The sequence below is a fragment of the Podarcis erhardii genome (assembly GCF_964252035.2).
Source record: "Podarcis erhardii genome assembly, chromosome: 13".
NCBI lineage: Eukaryota > Metazoa > Chordata > Lepidosauria > Squamata > Lacertidae > Podarcis > Podarcis erhardii.
Window position 1 is genome coordinate 54462883 of NC_138502.1, and position 7610 is coordinate 54470492.

Here is a 7610-nt window from a genome sequence, read left to right on the forward strand (position 1 = left end):
AGTAGAACAGGACTCATTGTAGTCCTTGGCAAAGCAAGGGAGCAAATCATTTCCTCCCATCTTACTTTTCATGTCAGCAGGACTTCCTAAAATCCAGGCTAAGAAGGAACACAATCTCTTTCAGAGATGGAGAATAAACAGCATGGGTGAGTAGCTGTGTTTCCTTTAGGCACTTCTGGACATCAGGAACATGGACTATTTTAAGAATCAGATGTCCCCTGAATTCCTTGTTGTCAGGTGCTCCTTTGTGTTCAGCTCAGGCCTCAGCACAATAATGTAGCACTTGGGAAGGAAGATGCAGCCCAGAAGCCCAGCGCTGGAGGCCAACATAGAGAAGATCTGCACGGCCACCATGTACTTGCCCTTGGTGCTCAGGTAGGTGGGCACAAAAGACACCCAAACACTGCAGAAGACCAGCATGCTGAAGGTGATCAGCTTGGCTTCGTTGAAGGAGCCAGGCAGCTTCCTGGCTAGGAAAGCCACCGTGAAGCAGGTGGCAGCCAAGAAGCCCAGGTAGCCGAGGGCAACGTAGAACATGGCCACAGACCCTTCGTTGCATTGCAGGATGATCTCTTCCACCTGGGAGCGCATGTCGGGCTCTGGGAATGGGGGAGAAGAGCCCAGCCAGATGGTGCAGATGAGAACTTGCCCCCCAGAACAGGAGATGACAATGGAGTTGGCCAGACTCTGGCCCAGCCATCTCCTCAGCCTGTTCCCCGGCTTTGTGGCCAGGAAGGCCAGCACCATCGTGATGGTCTTTGCCAAGACAGAAGAAACAGCAACTGAGAAGATGATGCTGAAGGCCGTTTGTCGGAGAAGGCAGGTCTCTTTCCTTGGGCGCCCGATGAAGAGGAAGGAGGACAGAAAGGAAAGCAGGAGGGAGACGAGGAGGATGTAGGAGAGGTCCCGGTTGTTGGCTTTGACAATGGGAGTTTCCTTGTATTTAATGAAGATTCCCAACACAGTGTCTGCTGTTAAGGACAAGAAGAGGGCAATGGAAGCTAACACCATTCCCAAATATTCTCCATAAGTCAGGAAGGTGGTAATCTTGGGGACACATTGATCTCTGTCCTTGTTTGAATGGTGATCTTCTGAGCATTTGGTGCAATGTTCTGCATCTGGGAAAGAGGAAAAAGAGTGGCTGCAGCATCAGTTACATCCCTCATGATCGGTGCTCTTTTACGTTTTGAAAAAGTCTGTGGTGGACCTCAGGAAATAAGAATGTTAAAATAGGTCAAGCAACCTTGTGATCTAGGATAAACTGAGTAGCAATGAGCACTCCACTTCTGTTAACTGCATTGTTTGGATCCTGCCTAGTCCTGAAGAAACAGCTCTTTAACTTGACATTTTAAATGCAGTTTTCTGTTGCTTCCATGCAATGTTCATAGTAGTGAGATCAAAACAGTCCATTGATTATATTGTAATAATTTTCATATGAAGTATTATTTTTTATTGTGCATTTGCTATTAAAAATTTGCTGGTTTGCATCACCTGTCCATTATTTTTTATAAATATCAAAATTATTTCCTTTTTGGTGTGACTTGGTATAAAAAATAAAAAAGGAATCCTTTATGGGCATTCCTCTCACAGCTGCTCACTTTCAACCCCAGAGATTTCTTCCTTATGGCCACTCCTTTCAACTCCCTTCCTGGATGTAATAAAGTTGATTAATCCTATGGATGTCGAGGAAGAATCCACATTCCCCAGTGTCTGCAGAAATCTCACAAAAAGTGGGTGAGACTGAATTTCTGCCCTGTGTTTACTCTCTCCAGAAGTTCCTTCCCCCTTGGAGTCACCCACCTTCCTGGGCGGAGAAGGTTCCTTCCGCACACTGAGCACAAGCATAGCAGCAAATGGGCTTTCCTTCTAGAACCACCTTGGCATATCCAGGCTGACATCTTTCTGTACACCTGGAACGAGGTACGCCCTAACCAGAAAGACAAGAAGGTGCAAGAAAGAGGAACAGTTAGGAGTATTTGTGGGTATGTAATTCACTCATACAGTGAATTGAAACGGATCTCTGGACTGCAGTCTTTGACCCCCTCATCAGGGTCCTTTCAACCCCCCACTGACCATTGGAGTGACCAGAATATCATGTTCTTCATAATTCGTTCAGGACAACTGAGGTTTGCACCACAGAACTCTGATTCCTCTTCTCCGTTTACCTGCTTCCCTGCCTAAAAAATCTTCAAAGAAGATAGCAATGGAGTCTGAAATGTGATTTCCCCAAATTTCAGGATTCGGATAATCTCTCAACCACTAATTCAGATAAAATTGATATGACTTTTCCAAATATTGGTTTCCCTCACTCTGTTCTTGAGGAATGCAAGGTTTCCTTTTGTCGCTGATCTATTTCCCTAGTTATTTCTAGTTTACATGCCATTTCTTAACGTTAACCTTATGTTACAATAGGGTTGTTGCTTTTTTAAATTATCATCTTTTACCAACAACTGTGCACTTCTCTATTCCTGCACATACAATACTTTAACATTTGCAACACCTACAAGTGAGCTTACTCCACAAATTTAAGAAATCCACAATAAATCAGTAATCATCATTTCTAAAATAAATCGCTTTCCATCCTTCTGCATGTATGAAAACCCAATAGTTCCCTTTTACTAGGGGCTTTCCCTTTTCTTCTTATCTATGTAGTCCATTTGGTTAAAGATTCTATCGAGAATTCTTAAATTCTCAGTCTGGCTCGGAAATAGATAGTGTCTTTTCTAAGTACCTCTGGGCTCTATGCTTTCTGTGAGCACCCCAAATTTCCCTCCTATCTCAGCTGCTGTGGAAAGAAGGAGTGGCCGTTGCAGCTGTTATTGGACGGTCAAGACATCATTGGTCAACCTGATATAGCCATTTTGCAGCAGTTGTTCAAGGAAAGCTGGGATCTCCTAGCCTCCCCTCTCTGTGATTCCTCCTACCTTGTTGAATTTCTTGGGCCACTCAATGGCTTCTGGGTTAATGGTGAACTTTATGCTAGCAGATGTCTCTCTCCTTATATTCCCAATAACGACACAAGACTTATTGGGAGAGATCACCCAGTTCATAATATTGAAGTCTCCTGGCAGCTCCCAGTTCTCATCCAAGCACAGCCTGCCTCTGGAAGTATTCAGACACCGAATTTCTCTCAAGAAAGGGTGAAGCTGGAATGACAGGGGAAAGCACCAGCACTGAGAAACATTGAAGCCAAGATGGATATCTCAGTCCTACTCACTTCAACCTCTTATGATTTGGGGCCTGCGTGTATCTCATGTAGACTGGAATTCCTATTCAGCCATTATTATTACTACAGACCCTGCAAGTGCCCCAATTTTCCAGGGATGTCCCTGGATTAGAGACAGTTTTTCATTTGATCCCGGAATGTCCCACTTTTCCTTTTCTTCATTGGAGAAAAGTTGGCAAATGTGGAGTTGTCCAACCCACAAGCCGTCCAATCCTGTATCGGGAATATTAATATGTTTTATATTTTAGTATGAATTTCTTTATTTTGGGAGCTGCCCAGAGTGCTGAGGAAAGCCAAAAAGATGTGTGGGATATAAACAGTGCTAGATTTCTAGCAAAGAGCGTGCCGGAAATCACCATGAACACCTCTCTCTGAGAATGGCAATGGTACCCGCCTGAGAGGTGCCAGAACTGAGTTTGAGTGCATCCCGACCCCCCAGAAAAAAAGCCCTAGGTATCAACAGTAAAATTTTCATTATGGAATGGGATGTCCCTATTTTCATCAGAGAAATGTTGGGCGGTATGCTACTATTACTAATACTAATAGTAATTATGATATGTTGCATGTTTATCCCCAGTCAAGATCAGCATCAGTGTGGACTGCAGGTTGCAAAAAGGGGAAGGAAATACCTGCCACGGCTGTAGCCTTTGGGGTCCCCATTGCTCTCCTTCCTCCACCATCAGCCTCCTCTGGGATCTCGATGAAAGCGAAGCATGCAAGGCCTGAGCCACAGCCTGAACATTGATGTAAGTGCCATAGCTGTCATAAGACAGGGCTCTCTCATACTCCTCTTGGGGTAATGGCTGCAGGTTCTCCTCCTCTTTGCATCTTATCCTGCCTTTCACGGACAACAAATGCTTTGAATATGAACACTCAAATGCTTGATTGAAATAATCCCTAAGATTGAACTGCAATTTCTCACCTTTGCTGCTCCTTATTCCAATCTGAATTGCAAAGGACAGAGAACCATGGAGGTGCTGGAATAAATTTGGAGGGATGTAAAAGCCATTTCTGATTTCTAGCAAAGCTGTTGTGATCCAGACTTTTGCCCCTATTTCCTTCTCATATACCATGTTTATTGACAGGAGTATTATGATACCTACTGCATTGGTTATATAGGAAACAAATATCCCAACTTGTCTCCATAGGAAAAAAGGTTCCCCAGGCCTGATAAATTGACCTGGATCATTTTCTGGTACTCTTTTTGATAAAGCAATGCAGATCCCTTTGCTGAGCATCAGAGGTTTCAAAGCGCTCACAAATCTTTCTCCACTGTCATTGTCTGGAGTGAAGAGGCCAATCCACGTCCATCCAAAATACAGGAACAATTCAACAATCTCCTGGTACTGACTTTCCTCTTTGGGACTCATCCGGTAGACAAAAGGGACAGGGTTTTACCTTCGAGAAACTGGACAGTAAAACCACGACTGATCTAGCAAGGAAAGCAAAAGACCAGCAATTTACTTTAATTTCAGCATAACAGATATTTAATTATCTGTAATGACTGATATCTAAATCTCTGCTGGCTGAGGCTGATGGGAGTTTTAGTCTGAAACATCTGGAGGTGTCAAGTTGGTGAAGGCTCAGTTTTGAAAAAGGGATGTAGCATCCATAGCTCAGGATTTTCCCATTTTTAAAAATATCCCTGCTTGACCCCTCTCAAGAGAAAATAGAATTTTACACAGTTGAAATTCTCTGTCCTTCCATGCTCTCCCAATACTTACCTGTGGGATTTTGTAGATGCCTGACAAGGCTGAAATCACTCTTGAGATGAAAGTGTTGCTTCTTTCCATAACAGCCAGCAGGTGATTCTGTTCTCCACAGTGATAATTGGGAATATTGCATCCACTGCCTGCAAGCAGCTCTAGCATGGCGTCCGAAGTCATCCTTGCATCGAAATAGTTCTCATAGATGTTGTAGCCCAGGGTGATGTTGGGTAAGAGCCTGAGATCCCGGTTGATCTCTTGGATGGTGAGCAGGAAAGACAACATGTGCCAGTAGAACCTAGCTGCCTCCCTGCAATAAATGAATTCTTTAAAAAGAGTGAAACTGGCATTCATATTAATGGGGTTGGGGACATTATATGATCCACAAAGATTAATATTTGTTTGTTTCTTTGTTTATCCATCCTTTTGCATCGACATCAAACCTTTTCCTGTCTAGCATAAAATAAAAGTTTGGAAATCTCTGCTCCATAACCGGAGCTTTGATGCAAACAGCACACAGCTGTTCAACAGTGGAACAGACTCCCTCCGAAGGTGACCATGTGTCATGGATGCTCCAGGTGAGATTCCTCCAGGTCCCTTCCATCTCTACAACTCTATGTTTCTATTCTTCTGTGGTTCTATGAGTAAGAAATGAAGGCGCCCCTCAACATTTGAGATATACTGGGAAGTTGCTGCAAAGGCTGCTTTTTTTGCAGTGGTCTTTGGCTTCTTCCAAGGGGCTAGACTATAGGTAGATAAGAGACAATTTTATTGACGGAAGAGAAGCACCAAATACCTCAGTCCCCTTTTAGTTACATAAGGGGCCTGGTGGCTTGCAGGTTTGAGTGTGTGGTAAAATTATAATTTTGTCCATATTCTGGATCAGAAACTACACGAATGAGCACCCCCCTTTACTAGAATCTTTTACTAGACACCCCTCCCCAGCTCCCAGCTCCTCCAACAGCAAGCCCAGTAGTCAGGGCAGGGTAGTCCTGCAACACCAGCCCTTGGCTCCCCAGCCCTGAGAAAGGGGCTATTTCCTTGATAAATAGGAACCATTATAAGGAGTGGAGGACCATGAAACCATCTGCATATAAGTAGATACACTTCAGTCCTGGCGAAGGGTGTCTGAGAAAAGTTGTATGGCGTTTCCTCAACAAAGCGTTTTGGAGAGATGATCCCACTGATGAGAAAGTGTCCAGGCCGGTAGTAATTGCGAGCATCCGTTTCATCCCTGACCAGATTCAAGGGGCATTTCGCCTTGTGGTTCCCGCAGACTCCAAAGGGCATCATGAGCAGCAGAAGCAGCAACAGAAGGAGCAGGGATCTCATTCTGGCTCTGCCTCCTCCTCCTCTTACCTGCCAAGGAGGCAAAGCAGAAGAACCCAAAGACTCTTTCAAGGCCGGACTGCCTGGGCTTTCCCAATCTGGGTGGTTTTCAGCTCTACCTTCAGAGCTCGGAAGCCCAAGGCAGGCACACCCCTCTTTCGCCAGCTCTGCATCTTGACTCAGTCTGTCTCCAGCACAGGAAATATTCTCTGCACCAACTTTTTCCTCCTAGACACAGTGCAATTAATATTGTCATGCTGCTGTTGCTTTCCGAGCCTCATGCAATCTACAGAAATATCTCCTGAGCTTTCAGAAGATGAGAAGACCATAATTTTGATTATTCCAAGTGGAATAAGTTTCATCACAATAACTTTCTGGAGTCTTGAATGGCTAAAGCAGCAGGTGCAGAGCTGGAGAAAAACATGTTGGACAGAAGTCAAGGGGTGTGTTTGGGAGTTGGAAGTTTGGCCTGAACTTTGCTCACAAGCACCAAAGAAGGAGCTGGATCCGACCATGGACTCTCCTTCCTTGGACGTTTTGAAGCAGAGGTTGGATGGCTATCTGTTGGGATTCTTTAGCTGAGATTCCTGCATTGCAGAGGGTTGGACTAGAGGACCTTGGGGTCCCTTTCCAAGTCTCCCATTCTATGATTCATTGGAGGTTTTTAAGAAGAGGTCGGACAGTCAGGGATGGACAGCAGCCAGATGAAGAAGTCCCAGCATCGTATCCCAGGCATCCAAACTCTTTTAAAATGTAGAGTATTTTTGGGAGGGCAGAGGCTGTTATTGGGTTGTAGTTTTTATTTGATTATATATATTGTGGTTTTACATTTTGATTTTGCTCTCTGAACCACCCTGAGGCCTCCAGGCATAGGGCGTTATATAGATTCCACAAGTAAATAAATATGAAGGAATAAATGGAGAATGCTGAGAATCCTCAGTACTGTGAACGGGATATATGGTGGTGGGATCTTGCTTCCTGGAGGCTGCTAGAGACAGAGACTGGTGGAGCCTGCGATGGGGAGGGTTTTCTCAAGCCCATCTCTGGCCCCTTTGGGTGGGTCTGGGCTGCTTGATTCCTGCCGCTCTCTTCTGGTTCTCTCCCTGAAGGGAAGTAGCGCCTTGGTGGCTTCAAAGCCACTTCAAGTGAATTTCCACCCCATCTTTGAAAGGCTTCTCCAACAGAGGGGAGCTCTCTGGGGTTGGTTGAGGGGAAAAAGGTTGCTCTGAACTTTCGACTCTCCCTTCCCCTTCGACATGTTCTGCGGAAGGAGAGCTTCTGTTGCACATGGAGCCAACTTTCTCCTGGTCTTTGAGCAGAAACTTCTCTACTTGTAAACAATTGCCTGT

General features: G+C 44.8%; 1 pseudogene across 1 annotated transcript; it reads right to left on the minus strand.

Annotated features, from left to right (window-relative positions):
* Positions 1-207: 207 nt before the first annotated feature.
* LOC309327057 (vomeronasal type-2 receptor 26-like) lies at positions 208-6982 on the minus strand (annotated as a pseudogene). The gene is made up of 6 exons (XR_014161596.1): positions 6038-6982; positions 4951-5242; positions 3856-4658; positions 2925-3146; positions 1801-1927; positions 208-1118 (listed from the first exon to the last, which is right to left on the minus strand). The product of XR_014161596.1 is annotated as a vomeronasal type-2 receptor 26-like (transcript).
* Positions 6983-7610: the final 628 nt, after the last annotated feature.